Source organism: Ursus arctos, unplaced genomic scaffold, assembly GCF_023065955.2.
Source record: "Ursus arctos isolate Adak ecotype North America unplaced genomic scaffold, UrsArc2.0 scaffold_15, whole genome shotgun sequence".
Classification (NCBI taxonomy): Eukaryota; Metazoa; Chordata; class Mammalia; order Carnivora; family Ursidae; genus Ursus; species Ursus arctos.
The window spans coordinates 15,445,206-15,468,888 of record NW_026622819.1 but is presented as its reverse complement, the minus strand read 5'-3'; the positions used below and the strand labels follow the sequence as shown (position 1 = coordinate 15,468,888).

The following is a 23,683-nucleotide window of genomic DNA, read 5'->3' as shown; positions in this document are numbered from 1 at the left end:
TTGTCCACATTATCCTTTTATTTTCTTTTTACTATTTGTAAATCCTAAATGATGTTGTTTCATTCCTAGTATTGAAAACTTTTGCCCTCTCTTTTTCTTCATCAGTCTGGCTAAAATTCTTTTAATTTTAGAAATTTTAATTATTTTTTAAACATTCTTTATAAAAGAGCTTGGTGTTTGAAAAACTTCAACTATAAAACCTACTTTGTTTAGAAATATAGATGAAACAAAAGGTCAGGCTTCATGACAACTTAGAGCTATATTTACTTGGTGATTCTCTACCTATTTTCACTTTGATCAAGGAGGAATGGAACTTTCATCTCAATACTTCTCATAATGCCAACAACTTAGACCATAATGTCTTTAAAACACAATGCTCACTTCTTCATTCTATATGATTTTGGGTGTTCTAGATAAGCAGAGGCCCATGCCAACCCATTTGACTCTTTCATCAGTTGTCTCAGGTTATCACTTAGACACCATCTGTACCCGTATAGCAGTACGTTTGAGCGCGATTTACAATGACAACCTGTCCAAATTGCATTGCTTTTTACCTGTGAATCTCTATCACCTTTAATACACATTGTGTAGAAAGAGAAACAAAACAACGACACAGTCATCCATGTAAACCTATTTTTGCATTATATTTGTATTTTATTTTTCAGCATTTGTGTAAAACCATGTAACTGCTAAAGTATTATGTTATATAATGTTTTATTAATACCTACTTTTGAAGCACCGGTCTTTTTTACTGAGCATTATAATAAGTGGCTTACTGGCTTCATGAGTCTTTACCCTATGACTATCTTGACTATTAATTATTATTATTTATACTTTTTAAGTGAAAAAATTGAAAATATAGGATACTACAAAGATTTACACCAAGGCACACATTCTATAGTCATATTTTAATATGACATTGATTTGGTCATATATTAATATGGTATCTACATAAGAAAAGTCTGTGGGCTTATTTTATGTAAATATAACCAGCTGTTGTCTACTAATTTTCTTAAATTAGCACACTGACAGTATATGACAGTATTCATTATTCCATGTTTCTTCCTCTATTTTAATTTGACCATAGTATTATCGCTGGTCCCTGCATGAATTTTTCCCCTTCTCTCTCTCTGTTTTCTCTCTCTGTCCCTCCATCCTCTCCTATTTCTCAATCACCCTTTTTTCCCCTTTTTTCTTCAGTATTGAGTACCTATGAATAGATCATGTAAATAAATAACAAATAAGCCATCACTGATGCTCTGTATCTATCTGTTCCTACTCTAGGCAGTGATCCCTCCTCCACTGCATAAGTGATGAGTTTCATAAAATCTGATACATCATACCGTAGTGTTTGCCAGCAGCAAGGATACATTTGGAAGGCAGAAAAGAAAACTTGCTTTTGCTTTTCTTTGATTCTACTCATTATGCCCTTACGTTCCAGCGTACTCTGATTTTCTTTACTGTGTCAAATCCACTGTTTAATTCATCTGCTAAAATTTTGATTCCTGTAATATATATATTTTTTTACTTCCAGATGGTATTTTTCAAAAGCCTGTTCATTCCTGATGGTTTCTTGTTGTTTGAGCATCTTTGTACTTGCATCCTCTATTTCTCTAATCATTTTGTGTGCAGCGTAATTTTTCTGCAGTCTGATTGTACACCTGCAGTTTTTGATCATTAAAAATCAGTTGTTTCTCAACTTCAGTTCCCACTTATGTTGGTCTGCCTTTTCGTGTGTTTCATAGGTTTTGTTGTTGTGAAGACATGCTTAGTTTTCATACGTACTGTTCCTATGGGCCCCACCTAGTGAAACTTTCTTCAGTAGACCATATGCATCTGTTTCAGCTGGTGATGGGGGCACGCCCCTGCCCCTGGACTGCCTCAACTCAACTCTCTCCCTCTAATTTTGGCAGAGAGGTAGGGCAGTAAACATTCCAAGCATCTTCACCTTCACAGGCTGTTGTTCCGGTCTGACTCCTTGCTCCTTCCAGCTACTGGCTTTTCTGATTCACGGCTGCTCCTGCCCTCCTTCCCAGCATCTGCCACCTTGGCTCAGGGTGCCCACCCTGACGCCCACATATTCCTGTCCAGGCTCCAAGAATTTTAAGCCATAGCTGTTGGGCTCTGAAATCCAGGCATTTTTCTACTTCAGCTTCTTATCACCTCCCACCATCCCAAACTCATATTGTTTTGGAGGGATTCCCGAAGACCAGCAGTATCTCTAGGTGATATCCTAGATCTTGTAGAAAAGAGAAAGTGTTTAACGAAATTCTCTAGAAAGTTCTTTCTTTTTTTTTGTTTCTCTCCTCTTATTTTTTAATGTACATGTGTGTTTATCTGCTCTTCCTATAAGTATCAATGGTTCCAAGTTTCTAGAAGTGTTTTTGGTTCTTTTTCCTGTTTTCTGGATTTAATTACCATTTATAAAAGCCTTTAGATTTATAAATATCTTTTATTTTTGATGTTGCACTTATCTGTCAACTGTCCAGATCCATTTATGAGTTTATAGATAGCTCAAAACTCAGTCATCCCCAACTATCATATCATTTTCTATTTTAAAACTCTCACCTATCCTTCAGTATCTCCTATATAATTTTTACTGTAAAAGGCATAATTATCTCCTAGTTCTCAAGATAGTAAACAAATTGCCATCCTTGACTCTACTTCTTCCTCTTTCTTTCTTTCTTTCTTTCTTTCTTTCTTTCTTTCTTTCTTTCTTTCTTATTTTATTTATTTATTTGACAGAGAGAGAGAAACAGCCAACGAGAAAGGGAACATAAGCAGGGGGAGTGGGAGAGGAAGAAGCAGGCTCCCAGCAGAGCAGGGAGCCCGATGTGGGGCTTGATCCCAGGACCCTGGGATCACACCCTGGGCAGAAGGCAGACGCTTAACAACTGAGCCACCCAGGCGCCCCTACTTCTTCCTATTTCTTATGTTATAAAATCAATCAATTTCTATGTTGTTAATATAATGCCTAATTACTGTCTCTGTAATGTGTCCCCATGTTGAATCTTGAAGCTCCCCCCGCCCCCCCCCCCACTTTTTGTTTTAATGCAGACTCTTAACTTGTCAGGTTTTCTACAACCTTGCCTCTTTTAACAAAAATTTCAAGTTGCTTTATCTCCCTAGAATTAAATGGTGCTTCTGTCTTTTGTATGCGTTCTCTCTATATAGATACCTCCCTATCTGCACATTTGCACGGATTTTTTTCTCTTTTTTTCAGCAAAAACTTTAAACTGTTTGACATGACTTTCAAGGATTTAAGCCCTACCTACACCTTCAAACTTCTCCTGATCTGATCTCATCCTATAGGCTCTGGAACTTAAGCATGAATGCCACTTTTTTTGCTCTTGAATTTACACTTACTGTGATATTGCCTGGTCCTTAATAGTTGTTTTAAGTTAGCTGGTGTTTAGTAAGTGTTCAGTGCATATAGATGCTGAACTTACGAAGCAGATCCAAGAATCATTTATATGCCCCTGCAAGCATGCATATAGATGAGATCTCGATAAATTATACAAGACACATTATGAGTGTGAGAAGAAAAAATATAGAAAAATTGTACAGGAATTCAACAGCCTCCAGTTGTTAACATTTATTTAAGAGGAGACATATCATTAATATTTAATCTTAAGTTTGGTGTTTAATGTATGACTATTGCAGAAGATGTGAAAGTGTATCTACAGTTTTATACATTTAGTCTTTTTTAGGTTTTTCTTTAAATTCTAGTTAGTTGCTTCAGGAGTAAAATTTAAGGATTCATCATTTACATACAACACCCCGTGCTCATTTAGTCTTTTCAATAACTATGTATGTGTGTGTACAGTAATGTCATTTGGCTAAAGTATAAGACGCCAGGTTCTGAAGCTCAAGTATTCAAATCTAAATTCTCTTACTTAACAGCTTTATAACTTTGAACAGATTAATAAGATTCAGCTTGTTTGGGGCACCTGGGTGGCTCAGTTGTTAAACATCTGCCTTCGGCTCACGTCATGATCCAAGGGTCCTGGGATAGAGCCCTGCGTTCACCCTTTCCCTCTGCTTGTGTTCCCTCTCTCACTGTGTCTCTCTCTGTCAAATAAATAAAATCTGAAAAAAAAAAAAAAGATTCAGCTTGTTAATTTAGACAATATGGGGATAATAATAACATCTACCTCAAAAGTTACTTAAAGTATGTCAATATTTTAGCAGGATATATGACATATACAACTCTATCATCTTCTACTGCTGTAACAAATTATCATCAACTTAGTGGCCTAAATAACAGATCTATTATCTTACAGTTCTGGAGGTCATAAGTTCTAAAATTAAGGTATTGACATGGTTGCATTCATTTTGGATGCTCTAAGGGAAAATCTGTTTCTCTTCAAGATATTAAGAAGCTGCTTGTTTTCCTTAGATTATAGCCCATTCTAAAATCTGTAAGCCAAGCAGCATGGTGTCTTCAGATGTCTCGGTCTCTTCCATTGATCCTCTGACTCTCTCATTGTATCTTTTATCTGACTATCCCTATATAGCTTACCAAAACACTTTCTACATTGGGCACACCAGGATAATCAAGGACAATCTCTCAATTTATTCACATTAGCGAAGTCCATTTTTCTTTTTTCTTTTTTTTTTTAAGATTTTATTTATTTATTTGACACAGAGAGAGACAGCCAGCAAGAGAGGGAACACAAGCAAGGGGAGTGGGAGAGGAAGAAGCAGGCTCCCAGTGCGGAGCATGGAGCCCGATGTGGGGCTTGATCCCAGGACCCTGGGATCACACCCTGAGCTGAAGGCAGACGCTTAACGACTGAACCACCCAGGTGCCCCACCAAGTCCATTTTTCTAAGTAAAATAACGTAATAGGGCATTTGGGGGACATTTGGAGGAGTATATTAAGTGCAAAATAAATGTAGTTTTTAATTTTTTGTAGGAGAAAGACTAACAGTCATGTTCTATCACTCCGAAGTTTGCTTCAGATTACAGTGAATTAATTGAAGGACCCTAGTTTTGTAAGGGATTGGGAGGAACATTTTAAAGATATCTAATTAGATCCAATGAAACTACAGAATGGAAAAGAATTTGAATATTTCTTTATCTAGCAAGATATAGAAAAATCATAAAACTTTACTTTTGAAGGTAGAGAGTTTATTTTTAAATTTAAAGTTTAAAGTCCTACAAGGCAATATGATATAATTCATTGTTCTTACCAAGCTTACAAATGTTCTTTTTCTTACCAAGCCTAATATAATTGAGGGAAATATGTGGGTACAAGTAAAACATTCTTTAGATCGTGTTCAAAGCCTTGTTAACATTGTACCTGAAAGAACAAGTCATTTAACCTCATTCATTTACTAAGATAGCCATTTCAAAGTTAAGGAAGTTTTGAGGTAGGCTAACAGCATTCTTGTTGTATTTCATTTTGTATTGTAAGCTCAAAGGCAGGGAGGCTATATCGATAATTATGTTTTATATAGCAACATTGCCGCATACTCTTGGTGCTTAATAAATTTTTATAATTATTAACAATAAAAAGAGGATATTTTATGTGACATATAATGGACATAAAATAAATGCACACTTGATGACATTTGAAACTTTATAAACCATCTCAACCAAGATAATGAAAATATTGCAGTCACCAACCCCTGATCCCAACAACCACGGATTTGATTTTTCTAACTACAGTTTACATTTTTCATGTCTATACATTTATATTCAATACACTTTACAAAGGGAATCAATATCTGTACTTGTTTTCTATTTGGCTGATTTCATTCATCATTGTTTTGAGATGCATCCTTATGTATCATTAGTGGATTCATTATTGCTCAAAAATTCAGTGACTTAAAACAACAGATATTATCTCATAGTTTTTGTGAGTCAGGAATCCATGGCCTCTCTGAGTGTGTCTGATTCAGAATCTTTCATAAGATTGTGATCAATTTGTCCAGTGGCGCTGGAATTATCTCAGGGGTAAATTATGCAGAGAATCCACATCCAAGTTCACTCATATGTCTGTTAGTAAGCGTCAGGTTCACATTGGCTACTGGTTGGAGACATCAGTTTCTTGTCCTGTGAGCTTCTTTATAGGGCTTCCCATACAAGCAACTTGCTTCTCGCAGAGCACCGAGAAGGAAAGAGAGAGTGCATCAGAGTTGCAGATGACAAGAATGGGCAAGCGTTATGGAAGCCAGTATCTTTTTATAATCTGTTTTTCAAAATGATAATCCATCACTTTTATCTAGTTAGGAGTTACTGCGTCCCACCCACAATTAAGAAGAAATTATATATGTGTGTAAATAGCTTGAGGCAGCAATCATTATGGGTAATTTCAGTTGCTGCCCACTATAGGCTACCCTCTGACAACCCAGAGATTCATATTCCTCCTACAAAATACACTCATCCATACCCAAGGTCTTTGCAAATATCATCCCATTATAGTGTTAGCTCAAAATACTGCATCTCATTATCTAATCCAAGTCCAAGTGTAGATGAGGCTCTTTGGATATAAGTCCTTAAGGTAATATCCTTAAATATAATTCTTTTTGGTCTGTAGTTATGTGAAACTATAAAACATGTTACTTTCCCACCACACACACAATGATGGGACAGACACTAAAACCAACAAAACAAACCAAAATAAACCACTGTATATTCAAAAAGGATGAAGTTAGAGACACAAAGGATTCACTGCTCCATGGGATTTTGAAATTCTGTCAAGCAGATATTAGAAGTTCCTTAACTAGTTCTCTGGATTCTTTTTTTTTTTTTTTTCTTCAGTCTGTATCATCCTTTCAATTTTTATATAAAAGTTAGGATGTGTTTATTGATGAGTGGTTTTCTTAGCTGGCATCCTGCTATTAGAATTTTAAAGCTCCATCAGCTTCTTCCTAGAATTTTTGAAAAAATGTCCCTATTACACTGTGTCACTTAATTAAATCATTAAAATACATTAGAACCTTTGTTAACTCAAGTTACCATTAATCTGTGTGTGGGGTCTGTTTTTGGATTCTCTATTCTGCTCCTTTAATCTGTATGCTTGTATTTATACCAGTGTAGTTTTCTTGTGAAACCTGAAATCAAATAGTTTAAAATGTGCCAATTATGCACTTCTTTTCTAAAACTATGTTGGCTATTGTAAGTCACTGATAATTTCATATAAGTTTTAGAATCAGCCTGTTAATTTCTAAAGTTGATTGGAATTCCATATACTCTATGGATCAGTTTTGGGGAAGATGATAATTTTACTGTCACTTCCAGTTTTCAAGTGTGGTATAGATTTTTTTGTTTTGCTTTTCTAATTTTCCAAGCACTGGTTTATAGTTTTCAGTAAAGAGAACTTTACACATCCTTCTGCAAATTTATTCCCAATTATTTAGGCTTTTTGATGCCATCATAAATGGTATTGTTCAATGTCTTAATTTTATTTTTAAATTTTTGTTGCTAGTATGTAGAAATGCATTCAGTTTTCAAATATTGTCCTTGAATACTCTGACTTTGCTAAATTCATCAGAAGAGTAGTTACTGTGTGTGTGTGTGTGTGTGTGTGTGTGTGTGTGTGTGTGTGTGTGTGGTGTGTCTATATACATAGTTTCCTTAGTCTTTTCTAGGTAAACAAATATGGTTTTGTGAATATAAGCAGGTTTACTTCTTCCTTTCCAAACTATATATTTTTTGTTTCTTTTGTTTGTTTTATTGTAGTTTAGAACTTTCAATACAATGTTGAAGATAAGTAGTAAAAATGGATATACTTCCTTTTTTCTTGATGTTATCAGGAAAGATATTTGGATGTTTGTCTTTCAATGCAAAGTATGGTGTTCACTTTAGCTCTTGGTAAATCCTACTTATCAGGTTGAGAGTTTCCTTCTATTCCTAAGGTACTAAAGTAAATACCTCTTAGGACTTTGTTGAGATAACTGTGTAATTATTTTCCTTAATTGTCTTAATGTGGTTAATTGCATTGTTTGATTTTTGAATGTAAAGCAAACCTGGGATAGATGTCCATTGCTCATGGTATGCTATTCATTTTATATAATTCTGGATTCTATTTGCTAATATATTATGAAAAAAATCTTTCTTTTTTTAAAGATTTTATTTATTTGACACATTGAGAGAGAGAGAGAATGAGTATGGGCAGGGGGAGGGCAAGGGGAGACAAGGGGAGGGGCAATGGCAGAGGCAGAGGGAGAAGGAGGATCTCTGCTGACAGGGAGCCCCATGTGGGGCTCAGTCCCAGGACCCTGGGATCATGACCTGAGCTGAAGGCAGGCAGACACTTAACCAACTGAGCCATCCAGGTGCCCCTATGTCATGTAGTTCTATAAGAAGTTCTGTACTATAGTATTTTCCTGGTTTAATATCAGACTCTAAGTTTTTATTCTTTGGAAATTTATTGAGACTTGTGTTATCAAATATATGCTCTCTTAGTGAACATTCCTCGTGTACTTGACAAGAATGTGTTATATGAAGTTGTCAGGCTTAGTGTTTTGTAAAGTCATCTTGGTCAAATTGATGGATGGCACAAGCTTTTCTCTCTCTTTTTATAAGTTGGTGTATTATATCAGTTAGTGAGAGTGAGGTGTTAAATTTACCACCATTGTGTATTTCCCTGCTCCTTTTATGTCAATTTTCATTTCATGAATTTTTGTGATCTATAATTAGGTCTATGTGTATTTAGGATTTTTGTATGCTCTTAATAAGTCATTAAATTTTCTCCTTTAACTCTTGTCACATACTTTGTATCGAAATATACTTTGATATTGATGAACTTGCTCTTTTATGTTAATAGTTTGCTTGTGTATCATTTTTCATCCTTTCAGCCTTCTTATGCATTTTCATTTAAGGCACATTATTTTACTTCCGATCTAACAATTTCTGCCTTTTAATTGGTGTGTTTAGTACATTTATGTAGTTTATTAATTTTTATTGGGCTATAATTCACAGCATATACTTCCTTTTATAATGTACAGTTCATTGGCTTTTAATACATTCTCAAACATGCACAACCATCAGAACTCCCTAATTCCAGACTATTTGCATTGGCCTGGAAGAGAAACCCCATGCTCAAGAGTAGTCAGTCTCCACTTCTCCTCCTACCCCCAGCCCTTGGCAGCCACAGGTTTAGAGGTTTTGTGTCACATATGTTTTCATATCTCTTGGGTCCATATTTAAGATCCCCATTTCCAGGTCATATTGAAGCAGGAGAGCGAGGTTCTTGTCTCACAGAGTCGAAGAATGAATTTCACCGATAAAGGAGAGTGAGCAAAGTGATAGAATTTTGTTAAGCAAGGATACAGGAAAAGCTCTTAAGAGTGAGAGAGGTCCTGACCAGGTTGCCTATGTGGGCCTCCACCGACAGTCTTTTATTTAGAACTGACCAGGGAGCTTGTGGCCTTAACAATCTTGTGACGTCTTCATTTGAATTAGGACTGGTGATAACATCTTTAATGGCTTACTTCTTCTTTGGGGTCTGGTTATTCTTCGTTGGTCACAAGATGGCTGTCATATAAAGACCCCACATCTGACACCAGGGCAGGATGGTCTGGTTTGTTTCCTTATCTCTAGTTTCATTATGCCTCCACATTTCTGGGATTTCTGTTAGCCTGATCACATAGCCCTCTACCTCTCTCTCCCTACCTAGCCCTGCCTGTCCCTTATTCAATGAGACCCTTTGGATGTATATCAGTGGGTCATATGCTTGGGGGATGATTGCCAACATGTATCTTGGGCAGTAGGGATAAAGGCAGTTTCCAAAGGAATTTTTATATGTTAAGGTAATCTTACAGGATCCTGGGGTCAGGCTAAGACTGCCTTTTTCCCTTAGCAAAGTGTCCACATTCAGGCAATTGAGTCCCTAAGGGAATGTCACTCTGCCTGTTTCAAGGACTTGTCAATGGGCTGTAAGTAGTAAGGAAATTTAATAATTTTTCTTCTGTCTTTGTTTCCCACATCAATATGGTAATTATATGTGTGACATTTTGCAGAACTGCCAAATGCTTTTCAAAATGGCTATACCATTTTAAACTTCAGTCAGCAATGTGTGATGGTTCTAATCTCTACCTGCCAACACTTGTATTTTCTCTTTTTAGACTTTAAGCCATCCTGGTGGGTCTGCAGTGGTTGCTCATTATGGTTTTAATTTGCATTTCCCTAATGGCTAATGATATTGATCATCTTTTCATGTGCTTATTAATTATTTGTGTCTCTTCTGAGAAATGTGTATTCATTTTTTTGTCCATTTTTTTTGAATTGGGCTACTGGTCTTTTTATTGTTGTGTTATTTATAAATTCTAGGTACTAGACCCGTATCAGATATATGATTTGTAAGTATTTTCTCCTACTCCATGAATTGTCTTTTCACTTTCTCGATATCGTGCTTTGAAGTGCCAGAGTTTTTAATGTTGGTGAAATTCAATTGATCTATCTCATTTTTAGTTGCATGTGCTTCAGGTATCATTGCTAGAAAAATATTGCCTATTCCCATGTTGCAAAGATCTATACCTGTGTTTTATTCTGAGAGTTTTATAGTTTTAGTTCTTAAATTTAGTTTTTTTTTTAATCTGCTTTAAGTCAATTTTTGTATATGATCTGAGCTTGGGATACAATTTCAGTTTTTGCATATGTGTATCCAATTTGTCCTTTCAAGATTTGTTGAAAGAATTGAAGAGTTGAATTATCCTGACACACATATTGAAAATTAATTGACCTTAAAAGTATGGGTTTTTGGGGGCTCCTGGGTGACTCAGTCAGTTAAGCATCTGACTCTTGGTTTTGGCTTAGGTCACCATCTCAGGGTTGTGAGATCTAGCCCTGTGTCAGGCTCCAAGCTCAGCGGGGAGTCTGCTTGAGATTCTCTTCCTCTCCTTCTGCCTCTGCCCTGCTTGCACGTATGCACTTTCTCTCTCTAAAATAAGTAAATAATCTTTAAAAAAAATATGGCTTTATTTTTGAACTTTCATTTCTATTCCACTGATTTATAAGTTTATTCTATCCCAGGACCACATGGTCCTGATCATGGTAGCTTCGTAGTGAGTTTTTAAATCTAGAATATCCACTCTTCTAACCTTGTTCTTTTTTGTACTTTTTTGGCTACTTAGGTTCCTTGCAGTTCCATTTTATATATGAGCAGCTTGTTAATTTCTACAAAAACATTGGGGTTTTGGTGGATAGTCCAATAACTAAATACTGCAATATTTATATTTAAATTTTCCAGTTAATGAATCATGTCTTCCCTTTTATTTAAGAAATTTATTTAGGAAATTCCTTTTATTTACTAATTTTTTAGGGAATATTTTATAGCTTTCACTGTATAAGTTTACTCTACTTTTATTAAATTTATTCCTAAATATTTCATTGTTTTGGATACTATTTTAAATTTCTTAATTTGAATTTTGAATTCTTTACTGCTTGTTTATAGAGACAACATTTATATTTTTATATTCATCTTGTATCTTGAAACCTTGCTGAACTTTCTTTTAGCACTATTAATATTTGGCAGACTGCTTGGGTTTTTGTATATAAAAAGTCATGTCATGTGCAAATAAACATACTTCTTTTCTTCTTTCCAAACAAGATGGGCTTGTTTTTTTTTTTTTTTTTTTTTACCCTAACTTAATTACTTTGGCTAGAACCTTCAGTACAAGGTTGAATATAAATGGCAAGAGTGGATAATTGCAGTGCTTTTGATCCTTGGAGAAAAACTTCAGTCTTTCACCATTAAATATAATATTAACTGCTGGCCTATTGTAGATGCAATTAATCAGGTTGAGGATGTTCTCTTCTATTTCTAGTTGGTTGACTCTTTTTATTAGAAAATGATGTTAGGTTTTACCAAATGATTTTTCCAAATCTATGAGATAATCTTATATTTTTTAAAAAAAAATACTTATATATTATATTATATTGAATGGCTTTGGTATGTTTTAAGCAACCTTGGTTTCTTTGATAAATCATACTTAATCATGTTGTGTCGTTCTTTTTGAAAAATATAAAGGTTGCTGGATTTGATTTGCAGGTATTTTGTTGAGGATTGTTTTATCTATAAGGTAAACTGATCTGCAGATTCCTCTTTTGTGATATTGCTGTCAGATTTTAGTGTCAGTGTAATGCTGGCCTCATATAATGAGTTGTAAATGATACTCCTATCTTTTGGAGAAGTTTATGAAGGACTGATGAGAATTATTTCAATGTTGGATGGAAATCACCAGTGAGGCCATCTGGTCCTGGACTTTTCTTTTGAATTTTCACTGTAACGTTAGGATGTTGTTTGTCAAAACTACTGCGGAGTTGTGGGGGTCAGGGGAGATGGGAATAAGGCACATTAAAATACCACAGAGATTACTGTTCACACCAAGATTCAGCTGTTTTTCTTGCTTACATTCTCCCGGGAATGCTACAATTCTTTGGTTAATTTCCAGAGATCTGAAAAAGTTGATTCTTATAATTTTTGCCAGTATTCTCTTGCTTTTATGGAGGAAAAACGTTTAGAGATCCTTAATCCACTTTTTTGCTCTCATCTAGAACACATGGATATTTAATATAATAATTGATGCAGCTGGTAGACATCAGTATTGTTTTGTTCTTGTTTTGAACTGTTTTTGTTCCGTTTCTTACCCTATGTTAGTTTACTCACATTTTTAAAAGTAATTCTTTTTAGCTCTTCTATAAAATTTTTTAGTAATTCATCACTTTATTCATTTGTAGTGTTTGTCCTAGTCCTAAACAATATGCATCAATAGCATCATGCGGTCTCTTTTAGAATCCATGTTTTACCACAACGTATCTGACACTTCACATTTGCTACCCTGTTTCCTCTGCGTACCTCACACTGGATACTTTCTACTTTCCAACTCCCACTTACCATTCAAACACTCCCCTTCACAAATGCAGTTCCACTAAAACAGTATAATTAGTTCCTGCCCATTTCATTTTTTTTTAATACTTCTGTCATACCTTTTAGTCAAATTACCTTACAAACCCTTCTTACAATGTTATTAATTTTGCTTCAAATATTCAGTTTTCTCTTAAAATTGAAGTTTTTGAAACACAGTTTTTAAAACATGTACCTCTTCACTGACCACTTTTAGATCTCATCGCTTCCAGGTGGGCCAAGTTTCCTCCAGGTATTATTGTAATACCCGGACTCTTCTTTTTTTATTTGTAACTTTTTAATTTCCTTATTTATTTTTTAGTTGATATCTTTTAATATATCATGATTTATGAAAATTCCAGTCATCATATTTCATTCTTTAATGATATTTATTTATTTAATTATGTTCAGTTAGCCAGCATATAGTACATCACTAGTTAATTTTTAAATGTTAATGAAAATTAACAGAAAATACGTTTGCTACTCATATTCCATATTTTATGTTATAGATCATATATTTTTATTTATGGTAGAAAAAAAGGCTTAAAAAGGCAAATTTAAATTTTTAAATAGTGAAAGTAGATAAAGATTAAAGGATCTTAGCAATGAGTCCTATCACAATCTCTCCATATTACAAAAGAAAACCCAAAAAACCTCAGTTGCAATGAAAAAAATAATATTTATTAAAAATCAGATATGTATATTGGAGAGACATGACAGTGAATGAACCTTGGCTTCTGCCCTCAATCAGAATCAAGTAAAGTACGAGATGTGGGGCATTTCATCCGAGAGATACCATGAAATGGTAACTACTTAACGATAGGTAAGCGAGGGTTTCTTTGACATCACAAAGGAGAGACAGATTCTTTGGATGAAAAATTCAGAGACAATTTTACAGAAGATAGGAAATGACTTACTTCTGGGCAGGTACATAGAAACTATCTAGTTTGAGGAAATCTAACGTGGACAGTGGACACAGGAGGAGCCAGATCATCCAGTTTAGTTTGGCTAAAAATTTGGTGTGAATGGTGAAGTGCCCAAAGATTAGGTTAGACATGTTGACGGGAGCCAGGGGAAAATGTATTCCATCTGAAGGCTGTGGGACGCTGTCAAGGGTTTTATTTCAGAAAGGATAAAATTCACATTTTAGAAATAACACACTAAACTATGGTGTAGATGGAATGTGCATGGAACAGAAACAGGCAGATAGTTAATGAGACCACTTAGGGAAAACTGCAATAATCCCAGAAAGTACAAGAGCATGAATTAACTCTGCTAACTGTGATGGAGAGAAGGGGTGAGGGTGGGGAGTTTTTTTAAAGAGATAGATTCACAAGAATTTAGAAAGTTTTTAGTAAGGAGAAATGGAAAAGGAAAAATCATCAGTAGTGCATACGATTTCATACTGAGTGACTGAGAAGGTGGTAGCTCTGATAAGAAACACATGACAGGGGTTATTCAATCTGATAAGAAACACATGAGAGCGGCGCCTGGGTGGCACAGTCGTTAAGCGTTTGCCTTCGCGTGAAACCAGCGTTCTGGGATTGAGCCCCACATCAGGCTCCTCCGCTGGAAGCCTGCTTCTTCCTCTCCCACTCCCCCTGCTTGTGCTCCCTCTGTCGCTGGCTGTCTCTCTCTCTGTCAAATAATAAATGAAATATTAAAAAAAAAAAAAAAAGAAACACACGAGAAAGTAAAGAATGAGTTCAGACTTACAGCTGAGTAAATTGGGCTTTATGATTCAAACATTTCAGAATAGCATTTCATTCTGAAAAGCTTAACTGAGAGGAAAAATTATGCACAATAGCAGACCGCACAATTTTCATTTTAACCTGCAGTGTTACGTGTGCTCAACTCTGGGTTGAGTAGCCCCACACATCACAGAAAATCTTAGCAAGAAAACTTACACTTTGCACTGTATCCTCCTTGAGTTTCAATCCACAGTTTCTCTCCATTGGAAAAGATTCAGTATTTCCATGTCTTGCATTTCCAAAGTTAGGACCCAATATTTGGGAGTTTTGCATTCTGCTCCCTTGTGCTGACGTAGTTTTACCATGTTTTTTAAATTAGCTTTCTCAAAAAAAAAAAAAAAAGTAAATAAATAAAATTATAACTAGGTGATGTTTGGTAACCTTAGAACAATTTATGTTGTGTGATTAGATTAAATCCAGAACACACATGAATAAGGAAAAAGTTTGATGAGAGTTAAATTTTAGAAAGTGTGTAAATTTTATCCTTTTATAGAAATGGAGAAACAGAAATATAGATTGAGACTTTGTGTCCTTTCCCTGGGAAAACTTCCCAACAATGGAACTTAGTTTACTTTATGCTTCGGTCAGAACTGTCCCTACTCTGTGGATCTATTGCTCTTTCTTGCTCACCGCAGTAAAAACTTCTTGAGGACAAGGAACTTGATTTATTTCCGCACCTTGCTTGATGCATAGTAGGGATGGATGCTATATCTTTTTCTTCCATTCAATTACGTTGAATTGGTTTTAAACCTAGAGTAAACACAAGGACCCTGTTGATACAGACCAAGAGAATAACTGAACAGAGACAGATATGGAAATTGCAGGCTCACGTGAAGGATATAAGAGATAGGCAGGGATATAGATGCAAAAATGTCAAGACTGGCTCCAGGAAGACAAGACAGCCAGTTAAATAAGCATTACCTCGCAGTACCTGCGCAACTTAAAGCAATAGCCTTAGAGACGTGACTACATTCAGGACAGAATTTAGCAACCTGAGGCATGGCCAAATATATATATCAAATTCTTAAGCATCTCAGAATGAGAATCAAGCAAAGGTTAGGGGCTATGCATAGAAATGAGATGGTACCTGAGATTTTCTAATGATTCCTACCACTTGGAGAAGGCTGCAAGATACTGTGATTTTTCCACATAACTGGCCCAAAGGAAACTCAGAACTGTAACAACAACAAGAACATTTATATTAAAAAGTAATATTTATTTAATCAATTAAAACTGAAAGATATGTAAAAGGAAATTGACTAAGTCACTGCAGTGTCAGCTTTTTCCTGCCCTCAGCTTTTTTCTGCCCTTCTTCAAGTCTCACTGGCTTGGATTATATTCTTTCCTAACTATCCATATGTCCATATTAATAAATAGGAATATTCTATACATGTAGCTTTTGTTATTTATACTTTTATCTAAGTAAGATCTCAGCTTCTATATTATTGCATGGCATGGTTTTCTTCTTTTTTTTTTTTTTAAAGACTTTTATTTATTTATTTGACAGAGATAGAGACAGCCAGCGAGAGAGGGAACACAAGCAGGGGGAGTGGGAGAGGAAGAAGCAGGCTCATAGCAGAGGAGCCTGATGTGGGGCTCGATCCCATAACGCCAGGATCACGCCCTGAGCCGAAGGCAGACGCTTAACCGCTGTGCCACCCAGGCGCCCCACATGGCATGGTTTTCTCGCCCACAACCAATTATAGAGAATTCTTCAGAGCTAACATAGTCATATTATTATTGTAATGATAATTCATAATTTGTGAAACAATCCCCCTCCAGTTGGACCTTTAGATATTTTGCCTCTGAAATGATCAGTAAGTATTATTCATATATAGATATCCTTATCTACAGATGTTATAATTTCTCTTATTTTCCAGGACACTAGCATGTGTTTGGTTTTCCTTCTACCTAACTGGTTTCTCCTTCTCTATTTTTCTGGTCTTTTTAATTTCTTCTACATTTATTTCATTGATAACCTCATTCTGTTTCAATCCTCTAAATACCGCTTTTGTTCTGGATGTCTCCTAAATTTATAAAGCCAACCATATTTGTCTTTTGAACTGCAGACTGCATATGAAAATGGCCTCTATATCTCCACTGAGATCACCAATAGAAATACCATGGTTAGCATGTCAAAATTCAATCCCTAATCTTCCCCATCCTAGTTCCTGATACCTGTATCCTTCCACATCTCATTTGATTACAATTCCAAATTCTTAGTAGCTGTGGGAAAGGGAAAGAATCTCAAGCAGACTCGGCTATGATTGCGGAGCCTAATGCGGGGCTTGATCTCACAACCCCTGAGGTCATGATCTGGGTCAAAATAAAGAGTTGGATGCTTAATTGACTGAGCCACCCAGGTGCCCCCATGGTTGTACCATTTCTTATCACTTTCACCATCACCCCAGTCCACGCTGTCGTCATCAATCATTGTATTATCATGGTGGCAGTCTATCAGTTCTCCCTGCTTTCATTTTTGTTCTTCTATTTTCTGTTCTCAGTAATGAAGTGGACACAATCCTTTTGAGACATAAATCAATTATGATACTCCACTGCTCAAAACTCTCCAGTCCCCCTTTGTCTCATCCCTGGGTCCTCCATGATCTTACAGTACAATATATCTTACTGTACTATACTCACCCTTCTTATTATGATGATGTGGGACAATAAAATGACTGCATGATAAGATGAAGTGAGGTAAATGATGTGGGCATTGTGACACATCATTAAGCTACTATTGACCTACTGATGATACGTCAGAAGGACTATCACCTGTTTCTGGACCACAGCTGACAGTGGGTAACTGAAACCAGGGAAGTGAAACCACAGACAAGAGGGAACTACTGAATTTCTCTGATATCTTCTCCTACTGCCCTTATCTGTCCATGCAACTCTGGTCACACTTGCTTCCTCTCTGTTTCTGGAATCTGCTGGTCATGTCCCTAACTTGATCCTTTTGCTCTTTCTGTGTTCGCTGCCTTCAGTGCTCTTCCCTATAATATGCACTTGGCTAACTCCCTCACCTCCTTCAAGAATTTACTAAAATGTCATCTTTTTAATATGGCATATCTGACTCCTTTATTAAATTTTATTGTTGCTTTAACAAAGCACTGCAAAATTAATGCCTCAAAACCACACAAATTTATTTTCCAACACTTTCATAAGTCAGAAGTTTAACATAGTTCTCACTGGACTAAAATCAAGGTGTGGGCCCATTCCCTTACTTTTTCACAGCTTCTAGAGGCCTCTCTTAGGTCTTGCGTGAAGATTTTTATGTTTTAGAACCAGCAATGAGGTGCTGAATCCTTCTCACACTTCCGTTTTTCTCTCTCTCTCACCCAGCTGCGATCAGTTCTTCCCTTGTAAGGACCCATGTGATCAGAATTGTCCCATCTAGAGAAACCAAGGTAATTTCCTTGTCTTAAGGGCCTTAACCTCAAACACGTGTATGAAGTCCTTTTGCCATATAAAGTAACATATTCACAGGCTTCCAGAGTAAAGATATAGACATCTTTGAGGGGCTGTTGTTCTACCCACCATACTTCCATAGTTAATACTGCAATCTCTCTACACATTGCCAACCATCTTTGATAGTTCTTCTCCTTTACTTTCTTTCTCTGTTTTTAACTATGGGTCATGCCACTGTCTAACATATTATATATCAGTCATATTCTGCTTACTGTGTATTTCTCCCCACTGGGATTAATGTAAACCTTCCCAGGTTAGGAATCTCTGCATTACTGATATGTTTAAGTACTGAATACCAGGACTGGAACATAGTGAGTGCCCCAAAAATATTTGTTGGATATATATTTCTGAAAGTGATTGCTAGATAGCAAATGATAATGTCTTATTTTATTGTCAGATGAATTTTCTAAATGATTGAAGCCATTCACATTTCTGTCATCTTCTTTACCTCTCCCTTTGATATGCAATTACTGCTTTCTTATTTGAACAAAGAGGTAAAATGAACAGTAATGACAGAGTTTTAATGGAGATGAAATCACAACACATGCAAACGTGTAGACAATGGTTTGGGCCAGTATTTTTCTGGAATTGTACTAATATTAGTACACTCTGAGATTTTTTTTTCTTTAAAAGCAGCTGCCAGGGCTGTCTCTTTCTCAGCTGGACCCTAATTGGCAGATAAAAGAACACAGATTAACTCTGATAGAGAAGAGGTACTCCTATGCCTCCTATATCTCCAACTTTAATCAATTGGTTGGTTTTTGAGGCTTTCCAACAACGAATAGTGAAATTCTCAACCACTGACTTGCCTCCTGCAGTGCCCAAATATTTGACACATCCCAATGGGGCCCTCTAAAGTATAGCTGATGGGTATGGAATTATGACAACTTCAGATCAAAGATATTTTATAGTTTTTTTTAAATCTTGTATATTAATATGCCTAATCTGGGATTCAGGGGATATAGTAAACACACACTTCTTCCTGTTCTTTTTCCCTTCTCCTCCTCACTCATTAGTTTTCTTCTCTAAGAATACACATTAAGAAGTTAAATGCTAAAAACTGAAATTCAACAGGGGACTTTTGCATGTTTGCAAAGACCTCTGATGTTTCTAGTTAAACACATACCTTATTTCCTTACTCTCATCTAATTTCTTAACTTTTTAATCAATTAATGTTAGATTTGTGATTGGGCAAAGTGCTTTATCCTTACTAATTTTAATATAACTTTTTACATATTAACTGATGCCTAATTAAAACCAGTGGTTACATATTTTTGTTTTTGCTCTCGACTGAAATGTTAATTACCGAGAGACTATTATGATTTGATATGTTTTTTCTTCTTTACATCAATTACTTATTAACAGTTCAATTGAATTTTGTTTTATCTGCTTATAGTTTAAAATATAACACATTCTGGAAAAAATATAACATTCTGGAATGAAGGATGCATAATACATTTTAATAACATGTATTTCCTATGATCCTCACATTGCGTCACTTGTATTTCATGTGTTGGGAAAATAATAGTAGTGGAATTACTACACAATATTTTCACTTTATTCCTAAATTCCACTTGAATATTGTAAATATAAGTTTCCAACTCAAAAAATACACATAAAACATGTAGTTTAAAATATTACAATTTTAAATCAGTGACCTATCTTTTTAACATAGCTTAAAGTCCTCACTAAAAGCAACTTTTGAAGTTAATTGCTCTGCCACCATGTTCTTAACCTTTTAAAGTTATTCTTCCCCAAGGGATAGAATATTATCTTAGTGAGGAACTCTGCATTGGAGTGAAAGCTATAAATTTTTAGGTCCTGATCCTAATGTGGTCCGGGGTGAATAAATAGTTTTCTAGGGGGAACTCATGTGAGTCTCATGAGCTTTCTAAGTGCCATAGGTTACTACTTAACACTTGGAAAGAGACAATTTATTAAAGTAATGCCAGAGAAGTGGTCATTTTGCTTTACTTGGGTGGTTATATTTTCTTTCTTCATTCTCCTCCCCTTTTCTGTTCTCTAAAGAGCAGTCATTTAACCCTACTTTATCATGTGATTACATACAAAAGCATTCTTTCTTCTTGCTTTAGGACAATATAACATCTGTCCTTCGGCACAAAAGTATCACTTGCTTTGCAAAATCTCATGACTCTAAAAGTATATTCCCACCACTGTGTGTTATGATAAGACCCTGACACTGTTCTCTCCATGGTATTTCTAAATTGTCTGCTACAAAGAGTTCAGTATATATGACTAAAATCAACTTTGTCTCCCAAATATTTTTACATATGTCAATGTAAGATAAATGAAAGTCTCTCTTTAATAATATAGTAGCTAGCTCAACTTACAACATCATATTTTGCTGTTGCTAAATCAGCATTATGTCGATATCCAGAGTATTTCTACTGTATGTGCTCTACTCACAGGTCTTTCATTTGATGTCTCATTGCTGCCCACACTCGGAGATAACACATTTCTATCCTGGTTATCTGTTTTACCTGATTATCTGTATCAAAGAGCTTTCTCTCCATATCTTAAGATTTTTACCTCTACTAGTATGATTATGCTCATCCATTTCATTCATTCATTCACTCATTCATCCATTCACTCATTCACTGTTTCTTGCCTTAAAAAATCCCTGATATACAGCATGTACTCTTTCAGGATCTTAAAACTCACTTATTAAGCAAAAGAAGATAAAATAGCTGGTGGTCCTCTCAGGAGTCACCTCTTGCAGATATATATTCCAAACTGAACTGAATATTTGGAAATGGGTGTCTGGTAGACAAGAGGTAATCCTGAGTGGATCACTTTTTTTTTTTCGCAAATGGTTATCATCATAGTTGTATAAGCTACTACTTTGATTAAATGCCATTGTAATAGTTTCCCATTAGTGTTAACATAAAAGTTAATCGTTCCAATATTCAACTAGGCCTGCTGAGAGATTTACAAAATCCATTAATGAAATGATTATATTATTTAAACACTCAAACTAAACATTATTAACACCTTATATAATTCAAATACATATTTGTAACATTTTAATATAACTTTTACTATGTTATCCAATAACATAGATACTGTTAAATTATAATTCACTGATTTTATTGCACATCTATTTACAAATTAGACATAATTTCAGAAATATTTAGGCTTAGTTGTTTACTAATTATAAACACTTTATGAATGTGGAACCAGATCCAAGTCTTAAAATCTAAAGCCATAAAATTACTCACATTTTTTTCTTTTATCTGAATTGCTTAACAATCTATATAAATCATAGAGTGTGTTATGCTTTTAATACATGCTTTAGATTGACAACTTTACTATTTCTCTTATATACTTCTATTGCTGGTCTACATATATAATCCTATTCTTTAAATATGATTAACTTTTTGTTAATACAAACCTCTATTCCAAAATAAAGTAACATCAAAATAACCTAAGAACATAGAAGAATATGAAAATACATCCTGAAAATAAAAGTCAATTGTCACCATTGCTATATCTTTCTGAAGTAAGTTGTTAGAAGCATAACACATTTCCCCCAGAAGGGTTTTAAATTAGTTATATAGATTTCTAATTTATATAGTATAACAATAGCTAATAAAACTGTCTCACATTTTATTTAATAACAAGAGTGTTTGAGAGAGTGTTTTTAAAAACATTTGTTTAATGAATTTGTTGCTTTACATTGCTGTGATTTGGTTACAGATTAAAGCAAATTTGCAGAACGTGAAACAGGCTGCTCTATTGATATTTTGCAGGTGTCTGCTTCATAAATGATAAATCCTTCTTCTCAGTACTAAAAGATATGTCAAGAAACATAAAGAAATGACTAAATACATTTCCATCCATGCATACAACTATCTCCACACAACTCATTCTGCATTCTTCATTCAGTAGTTAATTTACTAATGAAGTGTGAATCTTTGAAGGCTGTGTTTTTCATATTTTGCTAATGGATTTCTTACGCCTCTTTATAAAAGCTGAAAAAAAAGTAGTTTGGAAAGATATAATTTGTTGAATCTTGCTAAGTGATTTCCATCAGAATTTGTCCCTGTTTATGTGTTATGCATTTTCAAAAAAAGAGATAGTATTATTTTTGATGTAGTATAATTTATATTTCAGTTGCCTCCATTTTATCATAGAATAGTCCCTTTGTCATTTATTTTTCTATATTTTATCTTTTTAAAAAATGTCTTCTAAGGGTTCAGATTTTAATATAATCCTTGAAAAATTTTTCTCTCTTTATTATGGCAAGAAACCCAAAAGCTATATGAACGAGGTTATATTTTTCAATGTTTCCAAGTGTCAGAAATGAGCAAAAGGTGAGTAGTTGAGGTTATATAACCAAAAATGTGTCATATGAAGGATAACTGTTCAGATCTCTTGGGAGAAACGATTCTTCAGATATTTATTTAAGATTTAAGAAAATATTGTGTGGTTGTTTCACATATAGCAGTGGCTCTTATGGAAATATTTAATTAAGATGGCACAAGTTGAAATAGATTATGAAGTATGAATTATATGCAGTTTAGAAGCATTTCTCGGGGAGCCTGGGTGGCTCAGTCGGTTAAGCATTCAATTCTTTTTTTTTTTTTTTAAAGATTTTATTTATTTATTCGACAGAGATAGAGACAGCCAGCGAGAGAGGGAACACAAGCAGGGGGAGTGGGAGAGGAAGAAGCAGGCTCATAGCAGAGGAGCCTGATGTGGGGCCCGATCCCATAACACCGGGATCACGCCCTGAGCCGAAGGCAGACGCTTAACCGCTGTGCCACCCAGGCGCCCCAAGCATTCAATTCTTGATTGCAGCTCAATTCATGATCTCAGGGTCATGAGATTGATCCCCATGTTGGATTCTGTGCCCAGCGCAGAGTCTTCTTGAGATTCTCTCTCTCCCTCTGCCCCTCCACCCGTGTTCTCTCTCTCTCTCTAAGATAAATAAAATAAATAAATAAAATCATTTCCTGATGTTTAAATGACAAAAAATGGTTTATAATTATCTTAATATCTATTTATCTTTCTAACTAAGTACTTCTCTACTGAAATATTACTTCTGTAATATCAATTAAAATGATATTCCAGTATTTTTATTTTAATGAGTGAGAATTTGTTGGTGTATTTTAATTAATTTTAAAAAATAGGCCTATGTATTGATTAAATCAATCACTACTATTGAAAGTTAAATTCTCATAGTTAAAAAAAAAAAGTGGATGCCTGGCTGGCTCAGTGGCTCAGTCAGTAGAACATGTGACTCTTGATCTCAGGCTCATGAGTTCAAGCCCCATGTTGAGTAGAGAGATTACTAAAAATAAATAAACAAACAAACTTAAAAAAAGAAAATATTCTATTTTAATCTATTTTAATGTTCTTAATGTTCTAAATCTGAACAATTAATCTGGGAAATAGTCTTTTTAAAATTTTTTCAAATTATAAAATTAATACCTCTGTAACAAATAAATGCCTCTTTTGTGGAGATTTTTAATAATTTGAATTTTCTCCTACCATACATATTTTTTTCTTTTTTAAATTTTAGGTTTGAAATAAAATGCGAAACAATTAATTTTTAAAAAGCATTATTCCTGAAAGTATTGAA

The 23,683-nt window shown here is 34.9% G+C and overlaps 1 protein-coding gene across 2 annotated transcripts in view; it reads left to right on the top strand.

Annotated features, from left to right (window-relative positions):
• Positions 1-23,683, top strand: part of CDH18 (cadherin 18) — a 310,963-nt gene that overhangs the window by 51,231 nt on the left and 236,049 nt on the right. The window lies entirely within an intron of this gene.